This window comes from Papio anubis, chromosome 14 (assembly GCF_008728515.1).
Source record: "Papio anubis isolate 15944 chromosome 14, Panubis1.0, whole genome shotgun sequence".
Classification (NCBI taxonomy): Eukaryota; Metazoa; Chordata; class Mammalia; order Primates; family Cercopithecidae; genus Papio; species Papio anubis.
In genome coordinates this window covers 27,661,610-27,677,315 of record NC_044989.1, presented here as the reverse complement: position 1 = coordinate 27,677,315, position 15,706 = coordinate 27,661,610, and the positions used below count along the sequence as shown (strand labels likewise).

The following is a 15,706-nucleotide window of genomic DNA, read 5'->3' as shown; positions in this document are numbered from 1 at the left end:
CCAATTACTGCAGTTCAGTCTTTTGATGAATATCTTTTCAGATGTAATGCTACTTTTATGTTATAAAAATGATCAGGTATACTACAGTAACACCTCATCTGTCCTGAAATGTTGCTTTTCCAAAGGGTATTAGAGAACGTGGAACTAAACAAAAAAGCCTTGGGGCAATCAAAATAAGTCACCAAATTGCTGCACCAAACCACCTGTATTCTACTCAAAAAATAGGTCTAGGGTCTTCATGTAACCAGTTTAACCTTACCTTAAAATATTTATCAGCTGTGTTGCCAAATTTCCACTGAGATTAGAAAGGTGGGAGTAGAGAGGAGAGACTGCTAGAGGCAGTTATAGTGACTGATGAAAACTTGAGGGTGAGTAGGAGACTATGTAACAAGAAGAAGCAACAAAAGAATTTTAAATATCAATGACCTTTATTTTTCCACAAATATTAGAACTATTTTGTCAGACACTGTGCCAAGATAAAAATACTTTCCTTTGGTGACAGAGCATAAAATTGAATCTAGTTGGAGACATTTGTTGAAGAGGCCTATACATCTTTTTCTAGAGCAAGAGTCAGTAAACTTTTCTGTAAAGGGCCAGATAGTAAATATTTTAGACTTCGCAAGCCATGTATGGTCTAGGTCACATTTTTTTAACAACATTTTTTAAATGTAAAAACCATTCTTACCTCCCAAGCCTTACAAGAACATTCTGCAGGCCATAGATTACAGACACCTGACACCTGTGTAGAAAGAACATCACTGTGTTTACAACACAATATAGCAATTGCTTTTACTGGTGATGACTCTTTTCAATAAAAGGTTTTATGGTACTTGTTAAATTTTGTATAAAAATAGGACATGTATTTCACTTTAGAAAAAGTTTCATCAAAAATTCATAAAGTTTAGTTACATAAAGAATAAATCTTCAGTAAACCTTCATCTAAAATGATCATCCCATGCAAAATCCACCTAGCTAAATGTTTACCGTGATTTTATATGTAAAGTGGCAGAAGAGTAAGAAAACTAAAGTGGGCCAGGTGCAGTGGCTCACACCTGTGATCCCAGGACTTTGGGAGGCCAAGGTGGGCAGATCACCTGAGGTCAGGAGTTTGAGACCAGCCCAGCCAACATGGTGAAACCCCATCTCTACTAAAAATATAAAAATTAGCTGGGCGTGGTAGCTGGCGCCTGTGATCCCAGCTACTCAGGAGGCTGAGGCAGGAGAATTGCTTGAACCTGGGAGGTGGAGGTAGCAGTGAGCCGAGATCGCGCCATTGCACTCCAGCTTGGGCGACAAGAGCAAAACTCCATCTCAAAACAAAAAAGAAAAAGAAAAGAAAATTAAGTTTTCTCATACATACTACCTGAATAAAAGTGTCAGGGTTAAAATTCAGAGCCATTTCCTTGTTACCAAACTAAGAACTTTCTGTGAAGCTTGACCATCGGATACTAAAAATAACTATAGTACTTTGTGGGGTGGGGTAGGGGAGTGGTGTCAAAGGCCCATTTTAGCATCCATCCATCAGGGTTTAAAATCTTATTTCAGAGCTAGAAAAATCTGGAAATTGTTTATTCTAGTCCTTCAGTTTTTAGATAAATAAACTGAAGCCCAGAGAAGAATTTCTCCTCTTGCCCATATTCTTTCCTTCATAAAATATCCAAGTTTCTTTTCTTCACATGAATCATTAGTACAAATTTTACTAATGGTTAGTAAAATCATTAGTTAAAATTTTTACTAATGATTCACTAATGATTAGTAAAATCATTAGTAAAAATTTTAACTAATGATTGGTAAAATCGTTAGTAAAAAATCATTAGTAAAATCATTAGTAAAAATTTTATTCCCGTATAGACCCTCTCTACTAATTCCCACAGCTTTTCAACAAACTTTTCATGGTCTCTCATTACTTATGACTCTGAAGATCTTCACAGAAATCAGAGTATAGGATTTTCATTTAAAACCCTGCATCTGTGATAAACTTGGGTGCAACTTTTCTGGTTACAGTTAGTATCATGATTATATTAGTTATCTACTGCTGCGGTAACAAATTACCAAACTTAATAAGTAATGCAAGTTTATTTTTTTTACAGTTCTGGAGGTCAGAAGTCTAATACGGGTCTCACTGGGCTAAAATCAAGGTACAGCAGGGCTGAGCTCCATTCTGGAGACTCTAGAGGAGGCTCTGTTTTCTTTCTTTTTCCACCTTCCAGAGACTGCCCACATCCTTGGTTCATCGTGGCCACTTCCTCCATCTTCAAAGCCAGCAATGGTTGTTCAGGTCTTTCCCACATCACATCACTCTGACCCCCAGTCTTCTGGCTCCTTCTTCTACATCATAAGAATGCTTGTGATTACGTTAGGCCCAACCAGATAATTCAGGATAATCTCTTTATTTTATGGTGGCTTATTAGGAACCTTAATTTCCCCTTGCCATGTAACAACATATTCACAAATTCTGGGGATTTGGATGTGGACATCCTTTGCGATAGGGGAGCAGAGAGTATGTTATTTTTGCTACCACAGTGGTTAAGCTTGAAGTAAAAAATCCTACAATACTGAGTTCTCAGAGACTCTTTGAAGCCTGTCATTGTATCCTCACATTTTACAGGTGAGATAAGGAAGAACGCTTCAATGACTTACTCCAAATCACACAGCCAGTGAGTGGCATAGTAAAGGCTGCTACCCAGGTTTCCCAATCCTTACCTTTCTTTTTTATTTTTTTAAATACATATTTTCTTTTTTTTTTTTTTTTTTTAATGGGCTCTCGCTGTATTGCCCAGGCTGGTCTTAAACTCCTGGGCTCAAGCTATCCTCCTACTTGGCCTCCCAAAGTGCAGTGGTTACAGGCGTGAGCCACCGTGCCTGGCCCCAATTCTTATCTTTCCATTATATCATTCTACCTCTAACTCTGACTAGTGTTTATTGCCCTTTTCATCTACAGTACATTTGATAGCTTGTAGTCTGTACATTCATTGTTAACTTTATAAACTGATAAGGAATAACAACTAAGAATTTATAATTTTCAAGTCTAAAGATAATATCTTTATTACTGTGCCTTATTCCTAAATTTAACTGTAACTAACCTGGACACCCATGCCTATTCTTTAGATTCACTTCAGAAATAAAACTGCTTCAATAACTAAGCCCTTTTGGATGGCATCCAAGCCCAACTTACTTTATATATTACATTACTGTGTGCCAGACACTGCTATTCAATCAATGAATAACCGTTTTTTTCATTTCTAATTTCAGTCAGCTATGAGTAATAAGTCCTATGTAGTAATAATTTTTAAAAATCATTAGCTCATACAGCATGACAAACAATTGAAATTATTTAATACTCACTTATATTTTTCTCATTATCCTCTTCCTTCTTGAACACTCATCTCTAAAGTTACACACTACGAAGATACAAGAAATGAACCCTGGTCTTATGGGATATAAAGTCAAAGATTTTCCAAAGACAGATTTCCCCCCTCAAAAAAAAAAAGTGTGAACATTTTTAGACATTAGGCTCATAGGCCTTTGTTAATCATGCTTTCATTAGTAATCCTTATTTTTTTATGACCTGTATCACCCATTTTTTCAATTATTCATTTGAGGAATACTTATTGAATTTATAGTGTGTGCCAGGCACTTCCCGATGTGCAGAGGATACAGCAGTGAAAACACAGACAAAAATCCCTGCCTCATGAAGTTTACATTCTAGTAAGACAATATCAGTAGAAATAAGATAAATACATAGTATGTTAGATAAAAGCTAAGGAGAAAAATTAAACATGTAAAGAGGGATGGGAATAGGAACTTTAGATTACTGGCTTCAGAAAGCCTCGCTGAAAAGGTCATTTAGAGTAAAGACCTAAAGGAGGAAGGAAAACAAGTCATAATCTGAGGGAAGAGCATTCCAGGCAGAGGGGATAGCATACTCGAAGGCCCTGTTCAGTGAAGAACATGGGGTCCAGTGTGGCTGAAGAAGAAGAAAGGAGTCAGGAGAGAGCAATCAGTGATTAAAGAACATTGAGTCATACTCTGCATGAGATGAAAAGCTAGTGCAGGATTTGAGCAGAGGAGTGGCATAATCTTATTTTGATTTTAATAGGATCTCTCTAAGGGCTATGTGAGAATAAATAGCATGAAGGAAGGCAAATACAGAAGCAGGGAGACAAATTGAGAGTCACTCCCAACAGTCTGGGCAAGAAATGATGGTAGCTGGAAAGCAGTGCAAGTGGAGAGAAAGCATCTTTTGATTATATTTTTGGAGTAGAGTTGACAGGATATGCTGCAGAGTAAGAGATCTGTCAAGGATTACTCTTAAGTGCTACAGCCTCTGCAACTGGAAGAGGAAATTGACCTCTACTAAAATGCAGAAGATTGTGTGCAGAGAAAGTTGGGTGGGAGAGGGCTGTATCAGGGGCACAGAGTGGACATGGGAGGGTTGAGGTACCTACTAGACATCCAACTGAAGAGGTCAAGAAGACAGATACAAGAGTTTGGAGTTCCAAGGAGAGGTCCAACCCGGAGATACAAATTTCAGAGTCATCAGTGTATAGATGGTATTTAAAGCCATGAGGCTGGATGAGATCACTGAGGGTCTGATCTCCTAGGGCACTACAACATTTAGAGGATAAATTTTTAATAAAATTGACTTCCTGTCTCTCTTCCAGTCTCTCTACAGTCCTAAAACTTGCTTTGAGACAAGCTTAATACAAACCTATGTTTATATTTCCATGGCAATAGACTCTGATGTCAACTAAAACTCTGTGTTATCTTTTTACATGCTGCCAATTAAAAGTGATGGCTTGAGAGATAAGACTCGTATTCACCCAAGCGTCTAAATTTAATCCTGCCAAATCGGGAAATAAGTGCCTAATTTTCAAAAGGTTTAATTGAATAGTGGAATAAGTGAATTTAGAAACTTTTAGATCCAAAGTGGATGAAGCATTGGACCTAGATTACTTAAAAAAAAAGTTATGGCCAGGCACAGTGGTGGCTCAAGCCTATAATCCCAGCACTTTGGGAAGCCGAGGCGGGTGGATCCCTTGAGCTCAGGAGTTAAGACCAGCCTGGGCAACATGGCAAAACCCCATCTCTGCAAAAAAGACATAAATTAGCTGGGCATAGTGGTGTGAGCCTGTGGTCCCAGCTCCTGGGGGGCTGAGGTGGGAGGATCACTGGAGACCCAGAGGTTGAGGCTGCAGTGAGCCTTGATTGCACACTGTACTCCAGCCTGGGCAACAGACTGAGACCCTGTTAAACATACAAAATAAAAAAGAGTTATACTGTACCTATCAAAGTTTATATTTGTTTGACATAATACAGTGCTTTCTAACTGGGACACAGGTTAGAGAGTCAAGAAGCCTCTTGGCTGGTCGTATTTAAAACAGAGAAATCTCTTTTACAGTCACATTTTCAGAAACTAAAAAAGGAATATTAATCCAAAAAGTATCATGCTTTCCCAGTATTGGAGGAATATAATATCATCCTTCATTATTCTTTCCGCTTCTTAAATTGATCTGAAAAGTTGCTTATAAGTTACCAATCATTTATTAAATTACTATTTTGTTAAACATAGTTCTATCAGCTGTATTGCCTAATATCAAAAGTTTAATTAGATCTCATTTGTCAATTTTTGCTTTTTTTGCAATTGCTTTTGGCATTTTTGCCATGAAATTTCTGCCTGTCCTATGTCTACAATGGTATTGTCTAGGTTGTCTTCCAGGGTTTTTATGGTTTCAGGTTTTACATTCATCTTTAATTCATCTTGAGTTGATTTTTGTGTTTGGTGTGAGAAAGGGGTCCAGTTTTGGTCTTCTGCACATGGCTAGACAGTTATTCCAGCACCATTTATTGAATAGGGAGTCCTTTCTCCATTGATTGTTTTTGTCCATTCCCATTCGTGGGAAATTTACTATGTCCCTTTAATGAAAATATACATTAAAAAATTATGGTTGGGCGCAGTGGCTCATGCCTGTAATCCCAGCACTTTGGGAAGCAGAAGTGGGAGGACTGTTTGAACCCAGGGGTTTAAGACTAGCCTAGGTAACAGGGTGAGGAGACTCTGTCTCTTAAAAAAAAAGCATATGACAAAGAAAGCACCTACTGTGTACTATTACAAAGCAGTTCCTTTAGCAATCCATTCCTTTGCCAGCTCTCTGTGCCTTAGGCTTTTCATGTCTGTATTCCAAGGAGAACAAAGTAAGGTAGACTTTGTGATGAGTTTTGCTCTAGTATTTTGATGACTTGTTTATAATATTGAAATACTTGTAGTGTGCTAAACACTAAGAATACTGCAGTTCGGAAAACACTGTTACTGCTTGTCTTCGTCCCTTTTGTGCTGCCATAACAGAATACCTAAGACCAGGTAATTTATTTTTTTTTTCACTTTTAAGTTCAGGGGTACATGTGCAGGTTTATTATATAGGTGAATTCGTCATGTGGGTTTGTGGTACCCAGGTATTTTTTTTTTTTTTTTGTCACCCAGGTATTAAGCCTAGTTCTCATTAGTTCTTTTTCCTGATCCTCTTCCCTCCTTTCACCCTCCACCCTCAGGTAGACCCCAGTGTATATTCTTCACGTCTGTGTGTCCAGGTGTTCTCATCATTTAGCTCCCACTTATAAGTAAGAACATGCAGTATTTAGCTTTCTATTCCTACGTTTGTGTGCTAAGGATAATGGCCTCCAGCTCCATCCATGTTCTGGCAAAGTACATGATGTTGTTCTTTTTAATAGCTGTGTAGTATGTCCAGAATGGTATTGCCTAGGTTGTCTTCCAGGGTTTTTATGGTTTCAGGTTTTACATTTGTCTTTAATTCATCTTGAGTTGATTTTTGTATATGGTGTAAGAAAGGGGTCCAGTTTTGGTCTTCTGCCCATGGCTAGACAGTTCTTCCAGCACCATTTATTGAATAGGGAGTCCTTTCTCCATTGATTGTTTTTGTCCATTTTGTCAAAGATCAGATGGTTGTAGGTATGTGGCCTTATTTTTGGGACTTTTTGTTCTGTTCCATTGGTCTATGTGTCTGTTTTTGTACCAGTACCATGCTGTTTTGGTTACTATAGCCCTGAAGTATAGTTTGAAGTCAGATAGTGTGATGCCTCCAGCTTTGTTCTTTTTCCTTAGGATTGCCTTGGCTATTCAGGTTCTTTTTGGTTCCATGTGAATTTTTATTTTATTTTATTTTATTTTTTCTTTCTTTTTTTTTTTTTTTTTTTTTTTGAGACAGAGTCTTACTCTGTCGCCCAGGCTGGAGTGTAGTAGCGCAGTCTTGGCTCACTGCAACCTCCACCTCCCAGATTCAAGCGATTCTCCTGCCTCAGCCTCCTGAATAGCTGGGACCACAAGCCCGCACCACCACAGCTGGCTAATTTTTGTATTTTTAGTAGAGACGGGGTTTCGCCATGTTGACCAGTCTGGTCTGAAACTCCTGAACTCAGGTGATCTGCCAGCCTCGACCTCCCAACGTGCTGGGATTACAGAGGTGAGCCACTGCGCCTGGCCTTATTTTTCTTGAGACAGAATCTTGCTCTTTTACCCAGGCTGGAGCACAGCATGGCTTACTGCGGCCTCAACTTCCAGGCTCTAGCAGTCCCCCCACCTTAACCTCCGAGTAGCTGGAACCATAGGCACACAGCGCCATGCCCAGCTAATTTCTGTATTTTTTTTTCCCAAAGATGGGGTTTTGCCATGTTGCTCAGGATGGTCTCGAACTCCTGAGCTGAAGCATCCCACCCACCTCAGCCTCCCAAAGTGCTGGGATTACAGGTGTGAGCCATCATGTGCAGCCCCATTTGAATTTTAAAATTCTTTTTTCTAGTTTTGTGATGAATGTCATGGTAGCTTAATAAGAATAGTATTGAATCTGTAAATTGCTTTGGACAGTATGGCCATTTTAATGATATTGATTCTTCCTGTCCATGAGCATGGAATGTTTTTTCTATTTGTTTTTGTCATCCCTGATTTCTTCAATCAGTGTTTTATAGTTCTCATTGTAGAGATTTCTCATCTCCCTGGATAGCTGTATTTCTAGGCATTCTTTTGTATGTGGTACTGTGATGGGATTGCATCCTTAATTTGGCTGGTTTGACTGTTAGTGTATCAGGATGCTAGTGATTTTTGTGTGTTGATTTTGTATCCTGAGACTTTGCTGAAGTTGTTTAACAACTTAAGGAGCTTTTACCAAGATTGTGGGTTCCTAGGTATGGAATCATGTCGCCTGCAAACAGATAGTTTGACTTCCTGTCTTCCTACTTGAATGCCTTTTATTTCTTTCTCTTGCCTTGCCATTTGGCAAGACTTCCACTACTATGTTGGAATAGGAGTACAGAGGAGGAGAACTTTATCTTGTGTTGAGCTTTTCAAGGGAAATGCTTCCCAGCTTTTTCCCATTCAGTATGATGTTGGCTGTGGTTTGTCATAGATGGTTCTTATTATTTTGAGATATGGTCCTTCAATGCCTAGTTTATTGAGAGTTTTTAACACAAAGGGGTGTTCATTTTATGGAAAGCCTTTTCTACAACTATTGAGATAATCTCATGTAGTTTTGTCTTAGTTCTGTTTGTGTGATGAATCACAAAGTTATTGATTTGCATATGTCGAACTCAACCTTGCATCCCAGGGAAAGTTTCACTTGATCATGGTGGATTAGCTTTTGATGTGCTGCTGGATTCACTTTTGTTTTTCTTGTACCAGGTTTTGCATCAGGATGATGCTGGCCTCATTAGAATGAGAGTTAGGAGGAGTCCCTCCCTCAGTTTTTGGAATAGTTTCAGTGGCAAATGGTACTAGCTCTTCTTTGTACATCTGACAGAATTCAGTTGCAACTGCCTGTCTCTGGCCCATTTTTTAGTTGGTAGGTTATTTATTACTGATTCAATTTCTCGAGCTCATTGTTGGTCTGTTCAAGGATTGATTCAGCTTCTTCCTGGTTCTGTCTTGGGAGAGTGTATGTCCAGGAATTTATCCATTTCTTCTAAACTTCTAGTTTGTGTGCAGAGGATTTATAATATTCTCTGATGGTTATTTGTATTTCCGTGGGGTCAGTGGTAATAACTCCTTTAGTTCTGTTCATTAAAATATAATGAACAGAAATGTATTGGTTTCATGTCCTCCAGAATGGAGAGTCCAAGATCAAGGGCATCTGGTGAAATCAAGCAAAGCATTCCATGGTAGAAGAATAAAGCGGTGGGAGTGAAGAGAGAGAAGTAAAAAGAGGTTAAACTTGTCCTTTGTTAGAACTCACTCCCTTGATAACAAACTCACTGCCATGATAATGGCATTAACCATTCAAGGAGGATTGTAGAGCTCATGACCTAAACTCCACTTAAAAGTCTCACTCACAGTGCCATTTCATTGGCAATTAAATTTCAACATGAGTTTAGGAGGTGCCCATTTGAACCATAGCACTGCTTCAGGAATTTAGAGTCCAAAGAAGAAGGTGACACAAAAAGAGATTATTATAGTATGACGGGTAAGTGCCTGCAGGTTATGCGCGAGAACAGGGAAAACTTCCTGGAAGAGATGCCACCTGAGCCAAATTTTTAAAAATAAGCAAAGCAACCCAGTGGGAAGGAAGATAGACCCACCACCTGGGTTACAGTACACAGAAGCAAAATCATGGAGGTGCTTGCATGGTACATGCTGAGGCAGCAACCCTTGGATCTTAGAACATCAAGATACACAGTGGTGATGAGAAAGGCCTGATCAGCCATGCTGAGGTGCTTTGGTTTTATTCTGTGGCCCTGGAACCAGTGTATGGGCTCAGTATAAGAATGACAGCCAGATTTATATTTCACATAGTTCACTTTGAAGTGCTAAAGTCAGATTTAAAAGAAGCCAATGTTTTGAAGGCATCAAAGGCATTCTTCTTGAAGACAGGAAGACCCATTGGAAAGCAATAGTACTCAGAAATGTTGATGATGGTGCTTAACTAGACAGTAGTGCTGGGAATCAAAAAGAGGAAAAAGCCTAAAGATACATTTAGGGGCGCTTGGGCTGTGGCTCACACCTGTAATCCCAGCACTTTGGGAGGCTGAGGCAGGCGGATCACGAGGCTTCAGGAGATCAAGACCATCCTGGCTAACATGGTGAAACTCCTCTACTCAAAAATACAAAAATTAGCCAGGGTGTGGTGGCGGCACTTGTAGTCCTCCCAGCTTACCAGGAGGCTGAGGCAGGAGAATGGCATGAACCTGGGAGGCGGAGCTTGCAGTGAGCCAAGATCATGCCACTGCACTCCAACCTAGTACATAGAGTTTAGACTGCCTCAAAAAAAAAAAAAAAAAGAAAAGAAAGAAGAAATATTTAGGGCTAAAATAGTTGGAAACAACTGGTTAGTAAAGTGGGCATGAATCAAGCATTCGCCTCTAATCTTTTGTAAGAAAACACTAATGTTGGAAACTCTTTTACTTTCCCACATTGATAAGACCTAGAAGGTAGATCCTTGGAAAGAATCCCATCTGATAGAACAAAAGCATTCCATGCTTACTACTTTTATGGGGAAGTATTCCTTAAAAAATCAAATAAATGTTACACAACAATTAAGAGATAGTCAGATTCTCTCTAGGGGAAAAAAAAAAGTCCTAATTTGGTTTTGAGATTTAAGAAAAAATACAGGTATTCTTCATAATTGTAATGGAGACGCTTAATGACAAATCTAGCTCAAAAAGTTTGCAAATATTAAATGGAGGCAATGAAATGACAGAGATATAAACATAAAATAGAATGTTAAAATACCTAAACAGAATCTCTTCCATATACCAGTACAACATTTTTAAGGAAAAAACTACTTAAAGCCCAACCACCCATGTAACAAAGATATTTATAATGTGTAAATTGTTGTCGGGAACTTAGGTACTGTGGAACTAGAGAATATCTGGAGTAGCAAAGAAACTTGAGTTCATTTTTTGTGTTGAAATGACCACCCTGTTCATTTTAAATATAGGAAGGCCAAGTCTAGAAAGAATTAACTGATTTTCCCCAGCTAATACCCACTAGGATTAGAGCCAGGATTAAAGTTTTTATCTTTGGCTCAAATATAACACATTGTGTGTTTACTGTGAAGTTTTGAGTAGTTTCAGAAGTTTGATATGTACTGGATTTGCAGGAGACAAAGTACTAGAAGTGCTAGTAAGGACCAATTTCCTGAAAAGAAAACAAAGCCACATTGCAATTATCAGTATCAGAGTACTTTGCATTATTGTCCTTAGAATTTTTTCAGACCTGCCATTTTGATGCATATGCATAACATTTACTATTTTTAAATTTACAATTCATTAGCATTAAGTACATCCACATTTTTTACAAAACATCACCACTAATCATCTCCAAACTTTTTCATATTCCTAAACGGAAATGATGTCCTTATTGGGCAATAGCTCCCTATCCCTCTCCTCAGCCTCTGGCAACTACTTCTTCATTCCACTTTTGTATCGCTTATGGATTTGACTACTTTAGGTATGATTATATAAGTGGAATCATGCAGTCTGCCCTTATGTGACTTTACTTATCCACTTGGCATAACATCCTCAAGAAAGGGTAAGTAAACTCTGAAGACATAGTAATAGAGATTTTATCTAAATTCTAAGCATAGAGGAAAATGCACAGAGCCTCTGTAACCTGTGTGGAACAGTTCACCATATGTATAATTGAGTCAAAGTATCCTATAGGTGGAGCCTTTGTAACTGGCTTACTTCACTTAGCATATCAAATGTTTTCAAATGTATCCATACAGTAGCATATTTCCAGAATTCTCCTTTTAAGGCTGAAAAATACTCCATTTATGTACATTACACATTTTGTTTATTCATCTGTCAATGGACATTTAAGGCTGCTTTCTACCTTGGGCTATTGTGAACAATGCTGCTATTAACATGGTGTACAAATATCTGTTTGAGCCCCTCTGTTTTCAGTTCTTTTGAGTATATACCCAAAAGTGGGATTGTTGGATCATAAGATCATTCTACCTTTGGGCTATTGTGAACAATGCTGCTATTAACATGGGTGTACAAATACCTGTTTGAGCCCCTGTTTTCAGTTCTTTTGAGTATATACCCAAAAGTGGGATTGCTGGATCATATGGTAATTCTATGTTTAATTTTTTGGAGGACCCACCATATTGTTTTCCATAACAGCAACACTGCTTTTCCTTTTAGTTTCTTGCATTTTCTTTGTAAAGTCCCTATTCTTCATCTTACTCACCAAGCCTCCCTTTTCCTATTTCAGTTTAGACTATTTTTTTGTTTTGTCTCCCATTTGTAGTCCCTCTTTTATGTCCTCTTATGCAATTTTGCATCCCCGTATGCATGTATATCTATCATGTCTAAGTATATGTTTGTGCAAGAGGAAAAATGTGTCTGTACAGGCAAGGAGCTCAGTAAACCTCATACCTTCTCTGCCCTCCTCAGTCTCAGCAGCATCATTTTTGTGGCCATTTAATACTCTGTTACATAGATATACAAAAATTTGTTGATTCAGTGCCCTAAATAAGTACTTTTAAGTTGTTTCTGTTTGCCATGATGAACTTCTTTGAACGCTTATCTTTTGGACTCATGTCTGTTTCCTTAGGTAAATTCCTAGAGATGGAATTTCTAGGTCAAAGGAAATAACATTCTTGTTTGTGTTTTGTTTTCTTTTGAGTCAAGGTCTAGTTCTGTCACCCAGGCCGGAATGCAGTGTCACGATCGCAGCTCACTGCAGCCTTGACCTTCCAGGCTCAATCAATCCTCCCATCTGAGCCTGCTGAGTAGCTGGGACTACAGGTGCATGCCACCATGCCCAGCTAATTGTTTGTTTTTTTTTTTTGGTTGAGACAAAGGTCTCACCATGTTGCCCAGGCTGCTCTCAAACTCCTGACCCCAAGCTATCTGCCCACCTTGGCCTCCCAAAGTGCAGTGATTACAGACGTGAGACACCATACCTGGCTGGAAGTAACATTTTTTAAACTTTTGAAATATATTGGTAATTTGCCTTCATAAAAGTTCTTCTGAAATACACTCCTACTCACAGTGTATGAAAGGCCTATTTCCTGGATTTTTAACGAACACATTACTAGTTGAGAGATGATAAATGTTTTCATGTTTGATTATAAAAGGAGATGTCGAATGTTTTCCAGATGTTTGTTATTTATTTGTGTTTCTTTTGTGAGTTGCCAGCCACGGATCCTTTGTCCATTTTTCTGTTGAACACTCCTTAAGATTTTAAACAAGAGAGTTCAAAGAAAAAAAAAATGTAAAGATGCTGGTTAAGAGTTCTGCAGCAAAGAAACTAATAATGTAAGAGTGAAAGGAGAATTTTAAGACTCTGGCTAGCATAAAATATTGTGGAAATATGGAAGAGAGAGATTCTCAAACCTGGTTGCCATTTAGAATCCGTTAAACCAGACTCTCCAGGGAGGAAATCCAGGCATCAATTTTTGTTTTTTAAATTCCCCGTAAATTTTAATGTGCCACAGGGATAGAGAAAAAGTGACTTACTGATAAAAGCAGGAACTATGAAGTAGAGCAAATGTGACAAAATACTGTAGCAATTTGGAGAAATTAACCTTTAAGAGAAAGGGGTTGGAGTTATTCCTGACCAAGGGGAATCATGATTGGCACAGATAAACACATCAGTGTTTAAGTGGCATCATATCTGGTTATCCAGTCTCTCCACTGTGGTAATACAGAGTCTTCATTCTTGACACATTATATCACATGATGCTGTCCAGTGAATATCAGTTCTTGAATTATGTGAGTTCCGCCCAGGACAGTTGCCTCCTAGTTAGGTGGCTGCATCTTCCTCCATTCTGAGAGTGATTGTACAATGTTAAAACTAAACTGTAAGCTAAGTGAGGACAGGGTCTGAATATCTCTAGAACTTCACACAGAGTCTGGAATGTAGTAACTGTAACAAATATATGCTGAGAATGGATTGAGTATCACAAAAACGATCTGAGATTATTCCAGTTTCTTCCGTAGTTTTCATACTAAATCAAGATGTACTTCATTGAATACAATTTTAATACTTTTTAGTATTTTCTACACAGTAATGAACTACCTTTTTGTCATATTATCTTCAAGGACAAGATTTCTTTGAATTGTATAAGGTTCCTCTTAAGACGACTGATTGAAGACACTTTTTTGAGGCCTCAAATTCTTCATATGAGCATTTAAAATATTTCCATCTGCCTTGCTTTACCTTCTTTGTGATTTTTATATGACTAGTTTGACTTGGAGTGTTTCTTGTATACATGCAGAAGGCTGCTATAAATTATCTCTGTTTGTATATGGTTGATGTGTTTTCTAAATAAAAGCTGAGAGTTTTGTTTTTGCTTTGGGTTTGGGATTTTTTGTTTCAGGGTGTTTTGGTTTTTTGTTTGTTTGTTTGTTTTGGTTTGTTTCCCAAATACATCACATATTAGGTACTGGCTTGTCTTCCATAGTCAAAAATATCTTCAAATGCAATTCTTCTGTAGCATTGCAGAAAGTAATTTGTGCAACAGTTTTTTAAGTACCCTTTACAAATTATATTTTACATCTGGATTTTTACCACCAGTTTAAAAAGTTACAATTCATACACTGTTATAGCAACAATATTGGTTTTTTCTGAGTTAGAAATCTTCATTTTGAAGTGAGAAACACAGATCTACATTTTTAGTTACCTAAGTTTTCAACCAAATACTCTGCCAAAAATCTTTTAGAAACTCGATTTTAAAGTCCTTCAGGCTGTCTCAATGAAAATCATAAGCAGTTCTTTGGTATTCTGTCAAGACCATAAAGAAAATAGAATATTATCTAAAATGTTTCTTTTAAGCTATTTCAAACTATCACAGTACCTTGCTCAAAGTAGTTACTCAGTGAACATTTGTGGAGGGAAGGTAGGAATGCTGGCATGCCACAGTTGCCCAAGAATAGCAGCTATGTAGAATGGCTGTGTGGGGTCCCTGGTTCCAGCAGAACTTTCACCCTACTGACAGCTGCAGCCAGGAAACTGCATTATTTAACTGGTTAGTTCTTTGGGTTGTAATGAGCGGAGGATCATTTCAGTTACTTCAAGAATGGATACTTGCTTGCCAGGGGACCCAGAATTAGCTTAACAGCCAGGTCTCAGGAAGAGCAGGAACCAGGGAAGGTTCCTAGGAAATGGATTGTTGTTGAATTTTTACCCAAGTGCTCCATCATTACCCTGGCCCCACTGTCCTCCCCATGTGTGCTCCATACCCTCGCTCCTCTCTCTATTTGCAGGCTTTCTCTGCAAATATAGCACCTACTCCTTCCCAACCCTGCCAGTGTTTTGCCCTTATTGGTCTCCTTTACACCCCTGCATCCATTCAAGCTTCTGCTTCCACCACAAATTGCTTCCTTCTTACCATGTTTGTTGTTTGTTGGGTGTTCAACTGTGGTGTTTTATATACATTTATTAAGCTAGGCTGATTTTCTGTCTGCTTGACGTGTCCCTTACCTAGGGAATTGTGTTAATATCACCTACCATGATGGTGGATTTGACAATTTCTTCTTGTTGTTATATTTATTTTGGTTTTATGTATTTTACAGCTATTTTATTGGTTATATTTAGACTTGAATTATTACATTTTCCTGCCGAGTTTAACTGTTTTTCCCCCTTTCCTGTGGTGCTGATGAATTTAACCTTTTGATTAAAGCGAGTTGCCATATTTTATCTGTCTTTGCCCTAAGCTGTTTTATTTTTTAATTTTTGGCTAATATTGATAAA

General features: G+C 38.2%; 1 protein-coding gene across 9 annotated transcripts in view; it reads left to right on the top strand.

The window, feature by feature from the left end:
• The window catches only part of RBKS (ribokinase), a 115,169-nt gene that overhangs the window by 1,675 nt on the left and 97,788 nt on the right, over positions 1 to 15,706 (top strand). The gene's annotated exons all lie outside the window — the stretch shown is intronic.